This window comes from Lissotriton helveticus, chromosome 4_1 (assembly GCF_964261635.1).
Source record: "Lissotriton helveticus chromosome 4_1, aLisHel1.1, whole genome shotgun sequence".
Taxonomy (NCBI): domain Eukaryota; kingdom Metazoa; phylum Chordata; class Amphibia; order Caudata; family Salamandridae; genus Lissotriton; species Lissotriton helveticus.
In genome coordinates this window covers 1762001889-1762026650 of record NC_136063.1, presented here as the reverse complement: position 1 = coordinate 1762026650, position 24762 = coordinate 1762001889, and positions in this window count along the sequence as shown.

Below are 24762 nucleotides of genomic sequence, written 5' to 3'. Positions count from 1 at the left end.
GGTAGTTCTGAAAAGAACTTTTTTTTTCATTTTGTTGTTTTATATATATTTTTTTTTTGTTTTTTTTGTTTTATATTTTTTTAGACTTTTTAAAACAATTTTATATTTTTTTTGTATTTTTTTCAAGGGAAAAACAAAAACAAGGATTCCAAAACTGCTCAACAGGAGCAAAAAAAATTGAAAATTTAGGGACTGGAAGAGCAGCGGTGTTGCTGTTTCTTTAGGGCAATCAGTTCAACACTCTGCTCCCCATAGCAGAGCAGTTCGTCACACTCTGCGCACAAAAATTTGATGCCCGCAAACACCGGCTGAATGTTAGGGATCATTCTTCCACGGGGTGGTCCCGAAGGTGTTGCTCCACCAGTGGAGGTGCTGCCGCCATCTGTTGGTACATTCCGTGCCAGCTCTCTGACACTCTCCCTGGCAAAGTTGTTAGGGTGTCTTCTTTTGACATGCCGGATCAAATTGGCATTGCCAAAACTATATTTTTTCAGAGGATTGCCTCTGGATAAACTACTCCCACATATTTTGCATGTTACTTTGGGAGCGTTCACTTTTTTCTGTCCTTCTGGGATGTCGTAAAATTTCCAAATGAAATGGGTTTTTTTCTTTTGCTGAGGAGGGTCCTCATCCAAAAATCCCTCTGAATCACTGCTGGATGACTCTCTTGCAGCCATTGCTGGAGATCAGAAAAGTAGGAGATAGAGTAGACACAACAGCTCTTGCTCTCTCCAAGTACAAAGCAATAGTGAGAGAAATGGGTGGGTTTCACACAATTTGTAAAAAAAAAAGTTCTGAACCAATGAAAAGTGTTATTTTAAAGTCACATGGTTTGACGCGCTTACGCTACGCGCCCGGGGCGCGTCCCGGGCGTGTATCGTAAGCGCATCGGGGCGCTTACGTTGCGCGATCGTATGCGCTTCCGGGTGCGCTTACGCGGTGCGTCATAAGACGCATCTCGCGGCTACGCGATACGTGTCTTATGACGCAAGGCGTGGCGGCTACGCGATACGTCACGATGTTGTTTTCGTTCTCGACAATAGCGCTTCCGGGACGCGCATTAGTACGCGCCTCGGGGCGCGCCGCCAGATTGCGCTTACCCGTGCGTTCACCTGTCCGCGCCCCGGGAGCGCACTAAAAATAATATTAAAAAAAAATAAAAAAATTATAAAATATAAAATTAGATTTAAAATGTATTATTTTTATAAAGATTTGCTATTAAAAAACCTATGAAATTCACTGAAAAAACCATAGGTTATAGACCATATATAGTTAGGAATTAGCATTTACAAAACCTTGAAAATTCACTGAAAAAACCATAGGTTATAGACCATATATAGTTAGGAATTAGCATTTAAAAAACCTTATTTTACTCACACAAAACCATTGAAATTCCATATATAGTTAGTTGCAGTAACTATATATCGCGCACCCGCAATCCACTGCTGATCATGTCACATATTACATCATTCATGACATGGTCAGTGACATCACTGATGACATCACTGATGACATCTCAAATGACATCACTGATGACATCACTGATGACATCTCAAATGACATCAGTGATGACATCATGACACACCAATACCAGTTACTACATACGCACTCACTGATTCCTACGTCTACACACACATTCACTCATTCACCCATACAATCACTCATACATACAGTCACTCATTATTACAACACTATCATATGCACTCATACACCTAGTCAGTCCTGTGAAGAATCAATCACACTTCGATTTCCTCATCTATACAGTTAAACACAGAACACCATACTTTTCACACATAAACTAACACATACTTACTCTCTTATACAATCACTGATACAAGTACACATTGATATGCACAGTCACACACCTCCCAGCCAGCCACACACACACTCAGTCTTCCATACATCCACTCATTCTTCAATATGTAAAACATATTTAAACTTTACAAAAACACACAGACACTAGATGATGTCATCAGTGATGTCACTGACCATGTCATGAATGATGTAATATGTGACATGATCAGCAGTGGATTGCGGGTGCGCGATATATAGTTACTGCAACTAACTATATATGGAATTTCAATGGTTTTGTGTGAGTAAAATAAGGTTTTTTAAATGCTAATTCCTAACTATATATGGTCTATAACCTATGGTTTTTTCAGTGAATTTTCAAGGTTTTGTAAATGCTAATTCCTAACTATATATGGTCTATAACCTATGGTTTTTTCAGTGAATATATATATATATATATATATATATATATATATATATATATATATATATATATATATATATATATATATATATATATATATATATATATATATATATATATATATATGTATATATATATTACCTACTGGCGGTCGCCAGTAGGTATATATAGTTAGGATTTTTTCTCTATGGGATTTTTGAAAATTCTATGTCTAATAACTTTGGCGTTTGTGGACGGAATTGGCTGAAATTTTCAGGGAAATGGAACATTTTGTTTCTGGGCAGGCCCTGAAAATTTGGGGGGGGTTCGTCGAGGGGGGGCCGAGAAAAAAGGGGGGTCCCAAAACGCATTTTTCCCATGTTAATTTCCATAGGGCGGTTGGCCTCACTTTTAGCCCGAACGGCTGAATGGATTTGCACGAAACTTGGCAAAATTGTAGGGACTGTTAGCCCGATGTGCCTTTGCTAGGTCTCAATATATGTGCTCCAGTGGATTTTGAGAAATTAACGTTCAAAAAAAGATATATATCTGTAAGCGCGCTCCGGGCAGCGCCCCGGTTCGCGTACTTGACGCGTAACGGAACTTCGCGAAGCGAAGCTGATTGGCTCTTTGGTGTCTGTCAACATTCTAAACAGTCCGGAGCGGCCGCCATCTTGTCTCTCGGTAGGATCGAGAGACAAGAAGATGCCAAAACAAAGGGGGAAATGACCATAAGGGGGCATAGTAGATCCTCCCTGACCCCCTAGGTTTGATGTGGAGGCTTTTTTTTTTTTGCCTGGATAGCGCCCGGGGAGCGTACTATAAGGAAAAAAGAATGATAGACTTTTCAAATACTGTATGTTAATTGATTGTTGGTTTTGTTGATTATTTTTTTATTTCTTTATTTTTTAAGCAATTATTTATTGTGTTTCAAAATTTAATAAAATGTCTAACATTTCACTGTCTGAAATGTCGTTATTTTCATTGAACATAGCTTGTAATGTTTGAGTGTGTAAAATGTCCTCATTTTCAAGGAGGACATCTACTGCTTGCACACATTGCAGTAGTTCTTGTTCCCAAGTTTCATCCATAAATTCTATATAATTTGGATCAATTATTTCTTGGTTGGTCTCTTGCAGGACAATTTCAAATGAAACTTTGTGTTCGCCTTCCATTTTGTCTGAAATTTGGATAAAAAATATATTAGTAGAGATAGGGCACTGTTGGGATTAATTTTAGATAGGCAGTTTTTAACAGTGAATTTATCTTTGGGCAGTGTATAGTATCAGAGTGGAAGTAGGAATATAAAAAGTGTATGTGATTTAACGTAAGTAAATTCATAATTATACAAGAGAAACCTAACTGCATCCATAACTATAACAGAGAAGTCTATCTAAATCTATAACTACTACAGAGGGATAGTATATAACTATCAGGAAAAAGTTTACCATATTAACTTATAGTGCACAATATACTTCAGTTTTTAAAATAACAACTTACCTTTACAAAGAAGTTGAAGTGATTAGTGAAAATCCTATTGAAATGTACACCAGGAAGTAGTAGTCAAAATGGCTGTGTTTCCTTCTCTTCCTTTATATATATTCAGGTACATAACCAATCAAATGTCAGGTAAAAAAAAAATAGAAAATGAAAGTAACATTTTAATTGGTTGTCAATTCCAACACTTCAGATGTGTTTTGTGAAGTAATTTACCTCAGGGTATTTAGAGAGGTCTACAGGCTAAATGGCTAAATGGAATTCCAACCAAATTTGTGAAAATGGTAGGGATTGGTATGTAGTATGAGCACATCTATATTTGGTGAAAGTGTCTCAAGGGTTTCTTCTGTAAATTACTTTCCCACCTTTTTTAATGGAGCGCTTCCCGGGGAGCGGCCCGGTACGCGAACTGGCGAGCGCCCCGGTACGCGAGCGTTACGGGAGTCCACCATTTTGTGTCTCGGTCGAATTAAGATACAAGATGGAGGGCAAATAATGTTCAGAATGGGTAGAAGGGGGTACGGTAGACGTATCTTGACCCCCTAGGTTTTCTGAGGGTGGCTGAGGAGGCCCATATGTGCGGGAAAAAACATTTTTTTTAAACATTTCACGCGGTTAGCTTCCGGTTCGCGTACCGGGTAGCGCTCCGGGGAGCGTATTTTGTTGAAAATTAGTGAAAAAAGTTAGAGTAAAAAAATAATTGTGAGTGATCAGATGTAGGGTAGCTCTGAGAAGAGAAGAGCTTTTGGGTTTATGGTACATTTAGGTACTTATAAGTATGTACCAATGCACAGTCTTAAATTCAAAATGAAAATTCTGTTGCCCTCATCTGAGAAGTGAACTCCATCTCCTCTGTAGATATCTTGCATGTAGTAACGCAAGTTATTTTTGTACATGGAGCCCATTCCATGGTCTCTCAAGTAAGCTGAAACAGATTTGTTTACATGCTTCCTTGACTTCTCAATTTGTGGACAAAATTGGTTCGACCACCTCCATTTCTGTCTTTGGCATATATTTGAATATACCAAGGCAGTTTGAGGAAAAAGTGCCATCAATTGCTCAAAGGTGTCCTTTAAAAGCATTTCCAGACCTACCCCAGTCAAAGTGCCCAAATCATTTCCTCCACAGTGCACAATTAACAGGTCAGGTTTTGGCAAATGCATTAAGGTTTTCACCAATGGTATCAATTGGTGACATTTTAATCCTCTGTGGCCAAACCACTTAATTTCCACATCTTGTAAATTGAGGTTAGGTAAATGTCTGTTATCAGCATACCTCTGAGCCCAGTAGATGTAACTATGTCCAACAATCCAGACAGAAAACATGGTGAGAGAAGGTTCTGCTGCAGTCAGATGAAGTGTGGCAATGAAATGGCAGTTGAAAAAATAAGAGTTTAAAATGGAAAAAACTGTGGAGTTTCTGTGGTAATTAATCAGTAGCAGTGATTGGTGGATTTTGATTGCTGAAAACAGAAAGTTAGGGTGCATGGATGAGTTCTTTGAAAGATGTATTTTGAATGGTCAAAAAAAAATCATTAAATGAAAGATTGCACTGGATATGCAGGTGCACTGAGAGTTCAGAGTTCAATTGAATCATTGTTGTGTGAACTTGCAAACACCAGAGGTCTTTCAGGAGGTGGTTGCTATGCAAAAAAGGCAGACAGGGCAGAGGGGGGAAGGGTTTTGATTTGAAAAAAGTGAGGGAAGAGTTTTGATTGGGTGACATGAGAGATATGTGTGATGAATTACAGCATTTCTGTGCTTTCTATAGCTGCAGCCTCTGGAGTGCATACCTTTTGTTCTGCTGAAGACAAATTGGTGTATTTCTGAGACTGTTTTGAAACTCATAAAGTATTTGCTAATGTGAGAAAAGATTTATTTTATTTAGATAGAGAATAGTGTGCTTTAACCCTTTAAGTGCTGCCGTCGGCCAACGGTCGTCACGGGCACTACCTCCCCAGTGCTGCGTGCGACCGTTGGACGTCCAGTTCAGCACTGGATAATGGACAGCGCAGCACTGGGGAGGTATGTGTACAAGCTCCTAAGGTGTTAAGGAGAAAATTATGAAGAAAGTTGTGTTTTTAAAATGTTGCTTTGTCTCAAGTGTTTTACAAATAGATTTTGTTTCTTTGAGAAATTGTAATTGGAGAAAATGTGAAGTATTAGTACTGACAGGGTGTTTTTGTGCATAGGAGCTGTGCAGTGTTTTCAAATTATGACTTGAAAATCGTTTTTGTGGAAAAGGGATGCTTTTATAATTTATGACAAGGAAATAATGGTGTCTGCTTCTTTATAAGGCATTTGAGTGTCTCTGATGTTATTTTTCCCATTTTAATTTAAGACCTTTCCCTGTGGTGCAAATTCCTTGTAAATATGCTCCCACCTGTGCTTGGCAAATTTAAATTTTGATTCTTTGAGTTACATAGCCATGTTAAAAGTGACCCAAAAATGCTGCAAAGGCAATCAAAAAACGCTTTCATGTGTCTTAAGGACATTTTAAGTCATTTCCCCATGTGCAGTGTTTTCAAATTATGACTTGAAAATCGTTTTTGAGGAAAAGGAATGCTTTTAAAATTTATGACAAGGAAATAATGGTGTCTGCTTCTTTATAAGGCATTTGAGTGTCTCTGATGTTATTTTTCCCATTTTAAATTAAAAGACCTTTGTCTGTGGTGCAAATTCCTTGTAAATATGCTCCCACCTGTGCTTGGCAAATTTAGATTTTGATTCTTTGAGTTACATAGCCATGTTAAAAGTGATCCAAAAATGCTGCAAAGGCAATCAAAAAACGCTTTCATGTGTCTTAAGGACATTTTATGTCATTTCCCCATGTGCAGTGTTTTCAAATTATGACTTGAAAATCGTTTTTGAGGAAAAGGAATGCTTTTAAAATTGATGACCAGGAAATAATGGTGTCTGCTTCTTTATAAGGCATTTGAGTGTCTCTGATGTTATTTTTCCCATTTTAAATTAAAAGACCTTTATCCGTGGATTTTGATTCTTTGAGTTACATAGCCATGGTAAAAGTGACCCAAAAATGCTGCAAAGGCAATCAAAAAACGCTTCTTTTTTTTGTAAAATTTTTTTTTTTGGTTCACTCCCGGTTCGCGTACCGGTGAGCGAACCAGGAAGCGAACCAAAAGAAATACAGCTTGCCAGAGTGCTAAACATTCTAGCAATTTTTTTTTAAAGGGGAGGTAGTTCTGAAAAGAACTTTTTTTTAAATGTTTTTGTTGTTTTATATTTTTTTTTATTTTTCTGAAAATTTTTTGGTTTTTTTGTATTTTTTGAACAGTCTTATGTTTTTTTTGTTTTTTTTGGAGGGGAAACAACAAAAAACAGGCATTGGAAAGGGCTCAACAGGAGCAAAAAAAAAATTTACTTTCTGGGGCGTTTAGAGCACTTGTGATTTTCAAATGCTCTGTTGATTAAGTTAATGCTCATATTGGCACATGACAGTAATGTACCGCAATACAAACAGGTAATCTTCATATGGACAAAGTTGTCCTGAATGCTTGGCATGGTTTCCCGTGCCTCTGGTCCTGACAAAGATACCTGTGTTGATGTCGTGGCCACAGGAGTTGGTGGGTTGTCCTGCAGGTCACGCATCTCTGCCCGGCTGTAGTTTAATGGATGCCACCTCAGCATGTGACGGTGTATGGTGTAGTTGCCGAAGCTATACTTTTTTAAGGTGCCTCTAGATAAGTCCTCTTTACATATGAGGCACGTCACATATCTAGCATTAACTTTTTTCTGCCCTTCAGGGATTGAAAAAAACTGCCAAATAAAACTAGTTTTACGATGAGAAACCCGGGGCTCCTCTTCTAAAAACTGTGGTCCCTCTGTCTCCTCTTCCTCTTGTTCATCCTCTTCCTCCTCTGTGTTGCTGATGAACTGTGGAGGTGGTCCTCTCTTCCCATGAGGAGGTGGTGGTGGTGGTGGGGGTCCACCAGCTGAAGCTACCAATGAAGCCATTGCTCAAATATCAAAAAAGGTCTTCCTCTCACAAAGATGAAAGTCAGAGTGAGGAAAGAAGGAGGGGTTTTCATCATTTGGGAAAAACAATAGTTCTAAACCAATGAAAAGTGTTATTTTTAGGTCACCTGACCTAGCCTTACATCATTAGGAAACCAAAAGTGAAATGAACCAATGAAAAGTTTTATTAACAAGTCACATGACCTGTTACGCTTATTTTACGTGCTGCGGAACGCGCCCCGGATCGCTTCCGGGTCGCTGCGCTTCGCGCCTCGGTTCGCGCTCCGGAGCACTTCCGGGTGCGCAAACGCGGCGCGTCATAAGACGCATTTCGCGGCAACGCGATACATCGCGCTTTCGCGACGCGCCCCGGATCGCTTCCGGGGAGCTGCGCTTCGCGTCTCAGTTCGGGTACCGGAGCACTTTCGGGTGCGCTAACGCGGCGCGTCATAAGACGCATTACGCGACAACGTGATACGTCGCGCTTCCGCGACGCGTCACGATGTTGATTTCTAACGCGGCAGTTGCGCAAACAGAACGTTTACCGGTTCGCGGACCGGGTCGCGGCATCAAATTGAGCTAACGGGAAGCTTCCCGGTTCGCGAACCGGGAGCGAACAAAAAAAAATATAAAAAAAAAATTATTAATAAACATATAAAATATATTTTGGGATTTAAAGAAGAATACATTTTACAGCTACAGATATTAGCTTTTAAAAAACCAATGAAATTCACTGAAAAAACCATAGGTTATAGACCATATATAGTTAGGAATTAGCATTTACAAAACCTTGAAAATTCACTGAAAAAACCATAGGTTATAGACCATATATAGTTAGGAATTAGCATTTAAAAAACCTTATTTTACTCACACAAAACCATTGAAATTCCATATATAGTTAGTTGCACTAACTATATATCGCGCACCCGCAATCCACTGCTGATGATGTCACATATTACATCATTCATGACATGGTCAGTGACATCACTGATGACATCACTGATGACATCTCAAATGACATCACTGATGACATCACTGATGACATCATCCAGTGACTGTGTGTTTCTGTAAAGTTTTAATATGTTTGATATATTGAAGAATGAGTGGATGTATAAGTGTCTGGATGAAGGATTTAGTAGGTGCGTGACTGACTGTATGAGTGAGTGAATAAATGTGTCGAACTAAATGCATGGGTTAGTGACTAAACTGTCTGAATGTGTGCATCAGTATGTCTGTTGTGATGTAAACTGCTGCATGTGTTGATCATTAGCTATACAAGAGGCTATATGTGTTATTGATTGGTTGCCCAAGTATTTGTATGGGAGATTGAGTTTGTGTGGGGGTGGCTGGGAGGTGTGTGACTCTGTGCATAGATGTGTGAGCAGTTGATTCACTAGGTGTATGAGTTCAAGAGTGCATGTGGAAAAAGCTACATGGGCGGTTGACTGTGTGCATGAGTGTATTGATGAGTGAATGGATATCTCAATGCTACATGTCATAGTAAGTACATATGTAAAACACAGTACATGTGAGAGTTGGCATATATAAATAACTGTGCATGAGAGCCACTGAATGTGTGAGTGACTGTATGGATCATTGTGAACTTGTATCAGGGATTGTATAAGAGAGTAAATATGTGTTAGTATATGTTTGAATAAGTAAGGTGTGTATAACTGTATAGTTGAGGAAATGGAGGTGAGATTGTTTCTTTGCATGACTGACTAGGTGTGTGAGTAACTCCATGGATGAGTGACAGTGTGTGAGTGTCTGTATACACTGAGTGTATCTAAGGTTATATTAGAGTCTGAAGAGGTTTATCGTATTAGGACAAGAATGATGTCAAATGAGATGTCATCAGTGATGTCATCAGTGATGTCATTTGAGATGTCATCAGTGATGTCATCAGTGATGTCACTGACCATGTCATGAATGATGTAATATGTGACATCATCAGCAGTGGATTGCGGGTGCGCGATATATAGTTAGTGCAACTAACTATATATGGAATTTCAATGGTTTTGTGTGAGTAAAATAAGGTTTTTTAAATGCTAATTCCTAACTATATATGGTCTATAACCTATGGTTTTTTCAGTGAATATATATATATATATAAATATATATATATATATATATATTCACTGAAAAAAACATAGGTTTCACACCAGTTATAGTTAGGAATTAGCATTTAAAAAACCTATTAAATTCACTGAAAAAAATATAGGTTTCACACCAGTTATAGTTAGGTGGAAATTTTACTCGCATAAAACCATTGAAATTCCCACGTTATAGTTAGTTGGACTCACTATAACTTGCGTGTGCAATGCACTGCTGATGAGGTCACATATTACATCATTCATGACATGGTCAGTGACATCACTCATGACATCACTGATGACATCTCAAATTACATCACTGATGACATCATCCAGTGAATGTGTATCTTTCTGAAAAATAAATATTTTTTATATATGTATATCTAAAGGTTGATGGAAGAATAAATGGGTAAATAAATGTCTAAATGGATGTTTTTTTGTGTAAAATTGATTGGTTAACTGACTTATTAAATGTATCTTAGTGAATACATATATTAGCGAGTAACGTTTAAATATGTAAATATCTGTATCTGTGTCTCACTTTGTGTATAAGTGGCTGCATGGGTTGGTGAGTAGCTACATGAATGTGTATATGGGTTATTAGTTGTTTTTTTGAGTATCAGTATCAGTGTCTGTATGGTTCGGTGGGGGATATTACTTAGAGCACAGATGCATGAATGAGTGACTCACTATTTGTATGTATTTTGAAGACAGCATGTGTGCAAGACTGTATGGGTGGATGATTGTGTGTATGGGTGGGTTAGTGAGTATATGTTTTTATAATTGATTGTTTAAGAGAGTAAATATGTTTCCGTTTCTGTAGAAGTATGTGTAGTGGTGTGTATATAGCAGTATAATCAAGTAAATGTTTTTTTGATAGTTTATTTGCATGTGTGAATTTGTGTGTGAGTAACTATATGGATGAGTATTAGTGTGTAACAGGATGTATAGGTGTATGAGTACATATGATGAGTAAGTACATGCATGAGTGACTATATAGAACTGTTGGTGAATGAGTGGATGTGTATGTAGATGTTGGAATTACCTAATAAGTTGTTGTAATTGGTATTGGTTTCTCCTTTTTTAAGAAAATGTTAGTTTCTATTTTTGAATGAGTGTGTCAAAGGTTATTTTATGCTGATAGGAGGTCTGCCACTTTGTCACAAGGATGTTGTCATCAGTGATGTCATTTGAGATGACATCAGTGATGTCATGAGTGATGTCACTGACCATGTAATGAGTGATGTAATATGTGACATCATCAGCAGTGCATTGCACGCGCAAGTTATAGTGAGTCCAACTAACTATAACGTGGGAATTTCATTGGTTTTATGCGAGTAAAATTTCCACCTAACTATAACTGGTGTGAAACCTATGTTTTTTTCAGTGAATATATATATATATATATATCCTCAACAATCTTCAGAACCTCCTCGGTGGCGAAATGAAGAGATGGACCCCACAGTTTTTCAGGTCAGGCAAATGATTTTATTTACAACCTCTCAGCGATGACGCGTTTCAAGCATCAAGTGCTCTTGATCATACAAGGAGCACCGCGCCAGCTTTACCTTTTAAAGTTTTTTTCTTCATATATATATATATATATATATATATATATATATATATATATATATATATATATATATATATATATATATATTCACTGAAAAAACCATAGGTTATAGACCATATATAGTTAGGAATTAGCATTTACAAAACCTTGAAAATTCACTGAAAAAACCATAGGTTATAGACCATATATAGTTAGGAATTAGCATTTAAAAAACCTTATTTTACTCACACAAAACCATTGAAATTCCATATATAGTTAGTTGCACTAACTATATATCGCGCACCTGCAATCCACTGCTGATGATGTCACATATTACATCATTCATGACATGGTCAGTGACATCACTGATGACATCACTGATGACATCTCAAATGACATCACTGATGACATCACTGATGACATCTCATTTGACATCAATGACCACATCACTGATGATATCATTCATGTGACAATACAATGCATCTCCTCACATTTTAATATAACCTCTGTTTCACCCAGTGTTAAATACAGAATATAATTTTTGAAACCATTGACACACCAATACTAGTTACTACATACGCACTCACTGATTCCTACGTCTACACACACCTTCACTCATTCACCCATACTATCATTCATACATACAATCACTCATCTTTACAACACTATCATATGCACTCATACACCTATACAGACACTCACAGTCTGCCACTCATCCATGGAGTTACTCACACACCTAGTCAGTCCTGTAAAGAATCAATGACACTTCCATTTTCTTGTCTATACAGTTAAACATAGAGCACCTTACATTTTCAAACATATACTAACACATACTTACCTTGTTATACAATCATTGATACAAGTACACATTGATCTGCACAGAGTCACACACCTCCCAGCCAGCCACACACACACTCAGTCTCCCATACAAATACTTGGACAATCAATCAGTAACCCATATAGTTAATCATATAGCTACTGATCAAAACATGCAGCAGTTTACAGAACAACAGACATAATGATGCACAAATTAAGACACTTTAGTCACTAACCCATGCACTCAGTGAGACACATTTAATCACTCACTCATGCATTCAGTCATGCACCTACTAAATCCTTTGTCCAGACACTTATACTTCCACTCATTCTTCAATATGTAAGACACATTTTAACTTTACAGAAACATACAGTCACTGGATGTTGTCATCAGTGATGTCATCAGTGATGTCATTTGAGATGTCATCAGTGATGTCATCAGTGATGTCACTGACCATGTCATGAATGATGTAATATGTGACATCATCAGCAGTGGATTGCAGGTGCGCGATATATAGTTAGTGCAACTAACTATATATGGAATTTCAATGGTTTTGTGTGAGTAAAATAAGGTTTTTTAAATGCTAATTCCTAACTATATATGGTCTATAACCTATGGTTTTTTCAGTGAATTTTCAAGGTTTTGTAAATGCTAATTCCTAACTATATATGGTCTATAACCTATGGTTTTTTCAGTGAATTTCAATGGTTTTTTAATAGCAAATATCATAAGCTGTCGAATGTCAAGTACGTGGTAAGTGAAAACATTTTCGTGTTTATGCACACTGATCTGCTTTGAATGGTGCCCCCCCCCCTCATTTCTATTAGGAGTACTCTCTCTTTGCAGATAGTGAAAGGTAGTTAACGCAGGTCTTTGCCCCCATTGTAATCCGTCGTGCCTGCTTCTCTCTCCATTTGATTCATTGTTATCCAAGTATTTACTGTTTTAGAATTAGTTCTCTTTGGTTCATTCTCTATTTACAAACAAACACAGAGTCGCAATACTCTGTTTAGTCTTTGCAGATAACGAAAAATCGTGTAAAAAAAAAGAAAAGGAATCGAGCAAAATCAGTAGGCCACTAATGGGATCTCTTTTTGACCTCGCTAAAATAGAAACATTAGGAACAACCCCTCATGACAAATACAAAACTAGTGAGATGAACTGAACTCCACACAATGATGGCTGCAAAACAGCTCTGCTCCGCCACCCACCCCGCCCAAAATAACGATAAAGAACGGCTGCCATGATTGGTTGCGGAATGACCACGACGGAGCTACGAAATGGTGCTGCTCTCATGCTAACCCCAGCTTCAGTCTGAAACATCCAGAAACACTGTAGACTACCAATTCGATCAGTTCCGGTAGCGCCCCAATGTAACCCGGTAGAGAAGAACTAGCCCTCCCCTCTTTGACTGATGGTTCTTGTTGCCTGTCCCTTCTGTTGTCATTTAACAGAACTATTTAGCCTGCTGAAAGGGGTTGTGTTCCGACCGCTGGTTGGTGGAGACATTTTGACTATATTCTGTACCTGCGTTGTCGCGTAATGCGTCATATGACGCGCCGCGTTAGCGCATCCGGAAGTCATCCGGGGCGCGCAGCGCGTAACGTAAGCATAACAAGTCATGTGACTTGTTAATAAAACTTTTCATTGGTTCATTTTACTTTTCTTATTGTAATGATGAAAGGCTTGGTCATATGACCTAAAAATTACGCTTTTCATTACTTCCGAACATTATTTTTTCTTAAATATATGTTATAATGTTCCAGGCTAATGTACTTTCCCGGAAATTTTACAACTGTCCTGCAAGTAAAATATATTCTTTTTTCGAGAAAAAGAGCGTTTCTTCGTCCCATGACGGAGCCGTTGAGCAAAAGAGGGTCGACCTGCTGTCTTAGTCGCCGATACGCCTGAATATGAGATTCTTATCGATCACTTTATGTTGCAGGAATAGAAAACACAACAGCCCTTGACCATTTATCTTTACTGCGTTCCTTCGTATTATACCTTTTACCCTTCATGTAATTGGTCTGCTTTATTTCACTTGCCTTTTAATGATTCTAAAACAGTGACTATTATTAAAAACTTTACCAATGTATATACTACTACCATGTTTTCTTTTAAAAACCTTTATTGTGAAAATTTCATTATACAAATACGAGCCTATAACCACGTGGGCCGGCCACGGAGCAAACTGTAATCGTATATGATAAATAGACATTTACACTGTAGAGGAACGTAACGGGCGGGCCATTAGGTTGCAAGAACTAAGGTGTCTAACAGTTACGGAATCGGTGGACGTACATTTTATAATTAAAATACGACAGGGCCAGTTACAATAAAATTATCTAGATATACATTTGCGGGCAAGTACCATGGGTGACGTTAATTCGAACTTTCAACAGTACAGTAATCAATAACACATCAGAACTTAATATCAATAGGGATGTCGAAATATTCAATCAATTCTCGTCCCCGCCCGCCATGTGCTTCAAAACTGCATACGTATCTCCTGATTTCAAGGTTCTGCAACCAGTACACAACAAGGAGTTACGAGTCCCATTTATTCTGGCGCCATTTTGGGCGAGGACGGGCAGGTCCAGGATATAGTCAAAATGTCTCTACCAACCATCGACTATGATGATGTTCATATACTGTATTTATTAGAGTAACACTCAGATGTCCACATGAAATAAATTTGCCACAATCTAAACATGTCATTTTAATCTTTCCAAAGTTCTTCTAAATATTTGGGACCGTTTCCCTTGCCTCTGAAGCTCTCAGTGCCACTTCTTTGATGAATGTACTAGCAGGTCAGGGGTTCTCCTCCAAATCTCTTTTATGCAGCACTATAATTAATTGGTGCCACCTCTCCATATGACAATGCATGGTATAGTTACCACAACTATATTTTTTTTCGGTTCCTCTAGAGAGTTCATCGTGGCAGATGAAGCGTGTAACGTACCGGGCATTTACCTTTTTTTGCATGTACAGGAAAGGAAAAAAAAATCGAGCGTCCGAGTTCTAAGGTGTCCCAGGGCCATTTTAGTGGACCAGGCCCAAATCCAAAGAACAGGCCGCCATTTTGAGAGTCCTGTTGCAGCCGCCTGTCGCTGTAGCATCAAGAGCAGCCGAAACTCAGCTGAATGGCAACTGAAACGGTAAAGGGGCGCCCCACTACAGCAGACGAGCCAGGCCCAAATCCAAAGAACTGCTATCTCACAGGCTAATGGGGCGACCCACGCCGAGTTTCAGCATTGTAGGATGACCACACAAGTACAGCAACTTGCTAGACATCACCTCGGTGCCATCCGGATCTCGGCGCCCCACTGCAGATGAAGTGCCTCTCAACTATGAAACCACCACGGTGACATCCGGATCTTGGCGCGTTGTGCTGCCTTCGGCCTATTCGCACATCGGTCCGCTACTGACGCCATCTCACAGGCTAATGGGGCGACCCACGCCGAGTTTCAGCATTGTAGGATGACCACACCAGTACAGCAACTTGCTAGACATCACCTCGGTGCCATCCGGATCTCGGCGCCCCACTGCAGATGAAGTGCCTCTCAACTATGAAACCACCACGGTGACATCCGGATCTTGGCGCGTTGTGCTGCCTTCGGCCTATTCGCACATCGGTCCGCTACTGACGCCATCTCACAGGCTAATGGGGCGACCCACGCCGAGTTTCAGCATTGTAGGATGACCACACCAGTACAGCAACTTGCTAGACATCACCTCGGTGCCATCCGGATCTCGGCGCCCCACTGCAGATGAAGTGCCTCTCAACTATGAAACCACCACGGTGACATCCGGATCTTGGCGCGTTGTGCTGCCTTCGGCCTATTCGCACATCGGTCCGCTACTGACGCCATCTCACAGGCTAATGGGGTGACCCACGCCGAGTTTCAGCATTGTAGGATGACCACACCAACTTGCTAGACATCACCTCAGTGCCATCCGAATCTTGGCATCTCAACGCCTAGTGGTATCTTCCATACAAAAAATATTGTTACGCTGCCTTTGGCCCCATTCGCACATCAGTCCGCAACTTAGACATCACCTCGGTGCCATCCGGATCTTGGCATCTCAACGCCTTGTGGTGTCAGTCAGAAAATATTGTTGTGCTGCCTTCGGCCTATTCGCACATCGGTCCGCTACTGACGCCATCTCACAGGCCAACGGGGCGCCCCACGCCGACTTTCAGCATTGTAGGATGGCCACACCAGTACCACAACTTGCAAGACACCACCTCGGTGCCATCCGGATCTTGGCATCTCAGCGCCTTGTGGTCTCTTCTACACCGGAAATATAGTAGAAAATATTGTTGCGCTGCCTTTGGCCCCATTCACACATCAGTCCGCTACTGACACCATCTCACAGGCCAACGGGGCGCCCCACGCCGACTTTCAACATTGTAGGATGGCCACAGAAGTGCGACAACTTACTAGACACCACCTCGGTGCCATCCGGATCTTGGCGCGTTGTGCTGCCTTCGGCCTATTCGCACATCGGTCCGCTACTGACGCAAACTCACAGGCCAACGGGGCGCCCCACGCCGACTTTCAGCATTGTAGGATGGCCACACCAGTGCGGCAACTTCCTACACACCACCTCGGTGCCATCCGGATCTTGGCGCGTAGTGAAGCTGCAGCAGCTGCAAATAAGCTTCAGACAGTGTTACAACCGCTGCTCAGAACTCTCAACTATGACACCACCTCGATGCCATCCGGATCTTGGCGCGTTGTATTGCCTTCGGCCTATTCGCACATCGGTCCGCTACTGACGCCGCCTCACGTGCCAACGTATTTTCTCCGCATTTTATACCCTATGCCGCATAACAGGTCATGTGACTTGTTTATAAAACTTTTCATTGGTTCATTTTACTTTTGGTTTCCTAATGATGGAAGGCTTGATCATATGACCTAAAAACAACACTTTTCATTGGATGAAAACTTTTTTTTTCCCCCAAACGATGAAAGCCCCACCTTGTTTCTGGATGTTTCAGACTGAAGCTGGCGTCAGCATGAAAGCACCACCATCTCGTGGCTCCGTCGTGGTCATTCCGCGAGCAATCATGGCAGCCGCTCCCCACCAGAAGCCTGCAGGAGTCGGAGCCCCCAAAACTTTTGATGAATTCTCAAGGCGGAGGGGACGCTTTCGAGAATGGGGTCCAAGACCTAGCAGACAAGCGTCCGATTTCCAAGGTGTCCCAGGGCCATTTCAGTGGACCAGGCCCAAAAAGGAAACAGCCTGCCGCCATTTTGAGAGTCCTGTGACAGCCGCCTATCGCTGCACCGCAAGAGTGGGCGCAACTCAGCTGAATGGCGGATTTTGACACAGTGGACCAAAAGCGGACGGAATGGCAACTGAAACGGTAAAGGGGCGCCCCACTACAACAGACGAGACTCCAACTGGAGAGGCCCGTTCACGCCGCCTCCCCCGGGGCGCCCCACGCCGTTATTCGGAGCAGCATTGTAGGATACCAAAACCAGTGCGGCAACTTACTGGACATCACCTTGGTGCCATCGTTCTGCTGCCTTGGAACTATTCGCACAACAGTTTGCTACTGATGACCCACCCCCCGCGACGCCCCACGCCGTTATTTGCTGGGTGGCAACTTACTAGACATCACTTTTGTGTCATCTAGATTTCGGCGCGTTCTGCTGCCTTGGAACTATTCGCACAACAGTTTGCTACTGATCACCCACCCCCCGCGACGCCCCACGCCGGAAATCTGGACGTTGTGCTGCGTTGGGACTATTCGCACAGCCGACCGCTACTTCGTTGTTTTTCTCTAAAAATGTTTATATGTTATTACTATTTTTGTTTTCTTGTATATATTTATAAATTATTAAAGTTTTATAATCTTACTACTTTGTCGGAGTGCTATATATTTTTAATGTGACACATAATTGTAAAAACTTTGATGTACAAAGAGTCATCCCTGGAATCTTCCGCTTCACGCTCGGTCCCCTCCCCAATCACAATACAGAATGGTTTTCAGATAATAGCAACGCTTCTGCTGTGACGGATCTCATCGAGTGTGGGCCTTGATCTACTATAACTCCTTTGAAGACGGGTGATTCTTTACAGCTGTGGCCATAAACTACATCTGCAGGGCTAGCTGATAGCCTAGGACCGGCCTGGACAATCGGACACAGAGGAAAAGGAGTGTCAGAGGGTGCGGTAGTGAATAGGGCGAAAGGGAGGTGTCGGGCGGGCACAGGGTGTGATTCTCAGGGAAGAACAGCGCAGATGGGGGGAGGTTTATTACCCATGCATAAAACAGAGAGCGGGGGTGACCACTGCCTGGGGGAGATGCTTGCGAGGGTGGGGAGCCATGCTAAGGATCGACAGCGTTCACAGAGTGGATCTGGTCAAGGCATCTAAAATGGCTGCCGTGCACGACAAAAGTGTGGCATTTGAAAAAAGACAAGATGGCGCACACAATGTTTTTCAACAATTCCTGATTTCCTTCGAATCGAACGTTAACAGACGTTGGGGCATATTACCAAGGTTAAGCGATATTTATCCCTAACGATGCTTAGCAACGATTTTTTTACCGTCAGAAATTATCGCAGATAAACCTTGCTATTATCAAGGTTTATCGCAAATACGATAAAAAACGAGCGCAATGCATTAATGTCGCTGAAAACTCCGCGATATTCATGCATTACCGAGCTAATGCTCTTAGCCATGTTATCCACCTCCCATTGGATAACATGGCTAAGAACTGCTCAGGGCAGCTGTTACTTTTTGAAGATATTCGCGCTTATCTCGAATATTTCCAAAAGTTGATAATAGGAGATAGCGATGTTAGCGACTGTTTCCAGTCGCTAACATCTTGGCATGCCCACTTTGCATGTCATTAGTGATAAATATCACTCACATGCAAAGTGGGACCCAAGATGGTCGCTATCTCCTACTAGCCGTCGCTAACTGGTGTTAGCAACAGCTAGGTAATACACATATAATTTTATCTCCGCGAAGCGGAGCGCTGTTACAGATATATATCTTGTTTTTGAACGTTAATTTCTCAAAATGCACTGAAGCACATATATTGAGACATAGCAAAGGCACATCGGGCTACCAGTCCCTAATATTTTACCAAGTTTCGTGCAAATCCATTCAGCCGTTCGATTATTATTATTATTATTTTTTTTTGCCCCGCGGGGCCCTTTTAAAACCTCCACATCAAACCTAGGGGGTCAGCGAGGATCTACTATGCCCCCTTATGGTCATCAGCCGTTCGATTATTATTATTATTATTTTTTTTGCCCCGCGGGGCCCTTTTAAAACCTCCACATCAAACCTAGGGGGTCAGCGAGGATCTACTATGCCCCCTTATGGTCATTTGCCCCTTCGCTTTGGCCTCCTCTTGTCTCTCGATCCTACCGAGAGACAAGATGGCGGCCGCTACGTACTGTTTGGAATGTTTACAGACACCGGAGAGCCAATCAGCTTCGCTTCGCAAAGCTCCGTAACGCGAAAAGTACGCGAAGCGGTGCGCTGTTACAGATATATATCTTTTTTTGAACGTTAATTTCTCAAAATCCACTGAAGCACATATATTGAGACCTAGCAAAGGCACATCGGGCTACCAGTCCCTACAATTTTGCCAAGTTTCGTGCAAATCCATTCAGCCGTTCGATTATTATTATTATTATTTTTTTTTGCCCCGCGGGGCCCTTTTAAAACCTCCACATCAAACCTAGGGGGTCAGCGAGGATCTACTATGCCCCCTTATAGTTATTTCCCCCTTTGTTTTGACCTCCTCTTGTCTCTCGATCCTACCGAGAGACAAGATGGCGGCCGCTACGGACTGTTTGGAATGTTGACAGACGCCGGAGAACCAATCAGCTTCGCTTCGCAAAGCTCCGTTGCGCGAAAAGTCCGCGAACCAGAGCGCTAACCGGTCCGCTGTTACAGATATATATCTTTTTTTAAACGTTAATTTCTCAAAATCCACTGGAGCACATATATTGAGACCTACAAAAGGCACATCGGGCTACCAGTCCCTACAATTTTGCCAAGTTTCGTGCAAATCCATTCAGCCGTTCGGGCTAAAAGTGAGGCCAACCGCCCTATGGAAAACTCAATGTTAAAAACACGTTTTGGGACCCCCCTTTTTTCTCGGCCCCCACTGGACGAACCCCCCCCAAATTTTCAAGGGCTGCTCAGAAACAAAATGTGCCATTTTCCTGAAAATTTCAGCCGATTCCGTCCACAAACGCCAAAGTTATTAGACATAGAATTTTCAAAAAACCCATAGAGAAAAAATCCTAACTATATATACCTACTGGCGACCGCCAGTAGGTAATATATATATATATATGTATATATATATATATATATATATATATATATATATTCACAGAAAAAACCATAGGTTATAGACCATATATAGTTAGGAATTAGCATTTACAAAACCTTATTTTACTCACACAAAACCATTGAAATTCCATATATAGTTAGTTGCACTAACTATATATCGCGCACCCGCAATCCACTGCTGATGATGTCACTTATTACATCATTCATGACATGGTCAGTGACATCACTGATGACATCACTGATGACATCTCAAATGACATCACTGATGACATCACTGATGACATCTCATTTGACATTACTGATCACATCACTGATGACATCATTCATGTGATGATACGATGAACCTCTTCAGACTCCAATATAACCTTAGATACACTCAGTGTAAACAGACACTCACAGACTGTCACTCATCCATGGAGTTACTCACACACCTAGTCAGTCTTGCAAAGAATCAATCACACCTCCATTTCCTCAACTATATAGTTATACACACCTTACCTATTGGAACATATAATAACACATATTTACTCTGTTATACAATCCCTGATACAAGTTCACAATAATCCATACAGCCACTCACACATTCACTGGCTCTTATGCACAGTTATTTATATATGTCAACTATCACATGTACTGTGTTTTACATATGTACTTACTTTGACATGTAGCACTGAGATATCCATTCACTCACCAATACACTCATGCACACAGTCAACCGCCCATACAGCTGTTTCCACATGCACTTTTGAACCCATACATCTAGTGAATCAACTGCTCACACATCTATGCACAGAGTCATACACCTCCCAGACACCCACACACACACTCAGTCTCCCATACAAATACTTGGGCAACTAATCAATAACCAATATAGTTAGTCATATAGCTAATGATCAACACATGCATCAGATTACAAAACAACAGACACAATGATGCACAGTTTAAAACAGTTTAGTTACTAACCCATGCACTCAGTGAGACACATTTAATCAGTCACTTATACAGTCAGCCATGCACCTACTAAATCCTTCATCCAGACACTTATACATCCACTCATTCTTCAATATGTAAGACATATTTTAACTTTACAGAAACATACAGTCACTGGATGTTGTCATCAGTGATGTCATCAGTGATGTCATTTGAGATGTCATCAGTGATGTCATCAGTGATGTCACTGACCATGTCATGAATGATGTAATATGTGACATCATCAGCAGTGGATTGCGGGTGCGCGATATATAGTTAGTGCAACTAACTATATATGGAATTTCAATGGTTTTGTGTGAGTAAAATAAGGTTTTGTAAATGCTAATTCCTAACTATATATGGTCTATAACCTATGTTTTTTTCAGTGAATTTTCAAGGTTTTGTAAATACTAATTCCTAACTATATATGGTCTATAACCTATGGTTTTTTCAGTGAATTTCATAGGTTTTTTAATAGCAAATCTTCATAGTTTTAAAAAATAATACATTTTAAATCGAATTTTATATTGTATAATTATGTCATTTTTAAAAAAAATTCTTTTTGGTGCGCTCCCGGGGCGCGGACCGGTGAACGCACGGGTAAGCGCAATCTTGCGGCGCGCCCCGGGGCGCGTACTGATGAGCGTCCCGATAGCGCTATTGCCGCGAACGAAAACAACATCGTGACGTATTGCGTAGCCGCCACGCCTTGCGTCATAAGACACGTATCGCGTAGCCGCGAGATGCGTCTTACGACGCACCGCGTAAGCGCACCCGGAAGCGCATACGATCGCGCAACGTAAACGCCCTGATGCGCTTATGAAACACGCCCCGGGACGCGCCCCGGGGCGCGTAGCGTAAGCGCGTCAAACCATGTGACTTTAAAATAACACTTTTCATTGGTTCAGAACTTTTTTTTTTCCAAATTGTGTGAAACCCACCCATTTCTCTCACTATTGCTTTGTACTTGGAGAGAGCAAGAGCTGTTCTGTGTACTTTGTTCATCTCCTACTTTTCTGATCTACAGCAATGGCTGCAAGAGAGTCATCCAGCAGTGATTCAGCCGGATTTTTAGATGAGGACCCTCCTCATCAGAAGAAAAAACCCCATTTCATCTGGAAATTTTATGACATCCCTGAAGGACAAAAAAAAGTCAACGCTCCAAAAGTAACCTGCAAAATATGTGGTAGTAGTTTATCCAGAGGCAATCCTCTGAAAAAATATAGTTTTGGAAATGCTAATTTAATCAGGCATTTGAAAAGAAGACACCCTAACAACTTTGCCAGGGAGAGTGTCAGAGAGCTGGCACGGAATTTACCCACAGATGGCGGCAGCACCTCCACTGGTGGAGCAACACCTTCGGGACCACCCCGTGGAAGAATGGTCCCTAACATTCAGCCGGTGTTTGCAGGCATCAAATTTCTGTGCACGGAGTGTGACGAACTGCTCTGCTATGGGGAGCAGAGTGTTGAACTCATTGCCATAAAGAAACAGCAACACCGCTGCCCTGCCAGTCCCTAAATTTTCACATTTGTTTGCTCCTGTTGAGCAGTTTTGGAATCCCTGTTTTTGTTTTTCCCCTGACAAAAATCCAAAAAAAATATAAAATCGTTTTAAAAAGTCTAAAAAAATATAAAACAACAAAAACAAAAAAAAGTTCTTTTCAGAACTACCTCCAATTTATAAAAAAAAGCTATTTTTTTTTTTTAAAAGTGTCATTTTTTATCTCCATGGTACGCTCCCCCGTACGCTCCCCGGTGCGCGTACCTGGCGCTCCCCCTGCGAAAATCGAATTTTTAAATTTATTATTTTTTTTACCCGCGGGACCCTTTTATGGCCCCCACATCAAAACTAGGGGGTCAGGGGGGTGTACCCTGCCCCCTTTTGCTCATTTCCCCCTTTGATTTTTGCCACCTCTTGTGTCTCAATCCTACCGAGACACAAGATGGCGGCCGCTGCAGACTGTTTCGAATGTTTACAGACACCCGAGAACCAATCAGCTTGCTGTGCGCAAGTCGCGTGGCGCGCCCGGAGCGCTCCCCGGTACGCGCACCGGGGCGCGGCTCTAGATATATATCTTTTTTTAAACCTAATTTACTCAAAATTCACAGGAGCATATATCTTGAGACCTAGCAAAGGCACATCGGGCAAACAATATCTACAATTTTGCCAAGTTCCGTGGAAATCCATTCAGCCGTTCGGGCTAAAAGTGAGGCCAATCGCCCTATGGAAATTAACATGGGAAAAACACATTTTGGGACCCCCCTTTTTTCTCAGCCCCCCCTTGACAAACCCCCCCAAATTTTCAGTTGCTGCTCAGAAACAAAATGTTCCATTTTCCTGAAAATTTCAGCCAATTCCGTCCACAAACGCCAAAGTTATTAGACATAGAATTTTCAAAAATCCCATAGAGAAAAAATCCTAACTATATATACCTACTGGCGACCGCCAGTAGGTAATATATATATATATATATTCACTGAAAAAACCATAGGTTATAGACCATATATAGTTAGGAATTAGCATTTAGAAAACCTTATTTTACTCACACAAAACCATTGAAATTCCATATATAGTTAGTTGCACTAACTATATATCGCGCACCCGCAATCCACTGCTGATGATGTCACATATTACATCATTCATGACATGGTCAGTGACATCACTGATGACATCACTGATGACATCTCAAATGACATCACTGATGACATCTCAAATGACATCACTGATGACATCATGACACACCAATACCAGTTACTACATACGCACTCACTGATTCCTACGTCTACACACACATTCACTCATTCACCCATACAATCACTCATACATACAGTCACTCATTATTACAACACTATCATATGCACTCATACACCTATGCAGACAGTCACACACTGCCACTCATCCATGGAGTTACTCACACACCAAGTCAGTCCTGTAAAGAATCAATCACACTTCCATTTCTTCATCTATACAGTTAAACACAGAACACCATACTTCAGTGACATCACTGATGACATCACTAATGACATCTGAAATGACATCACTGATGACATCTCAAATGACATCACTGATGACATCATGACACACCAATACCAGTTACTACATACGCACTCACTGATTCGTACGTCTACACACACATTCACTCATTCACCCATACAATTAATCATACATACAGTCAGTTATTATTAGAACACTATCATATGCACTCATACACCTAGTCAGTCCTGTGAAGAATCAATCACACTTCGATTTCCTCATCTATAGTTAAACACAGAACACCATACTTTTCACACATATACTAACACATACTTACTCTCTTTTACAATCACTGA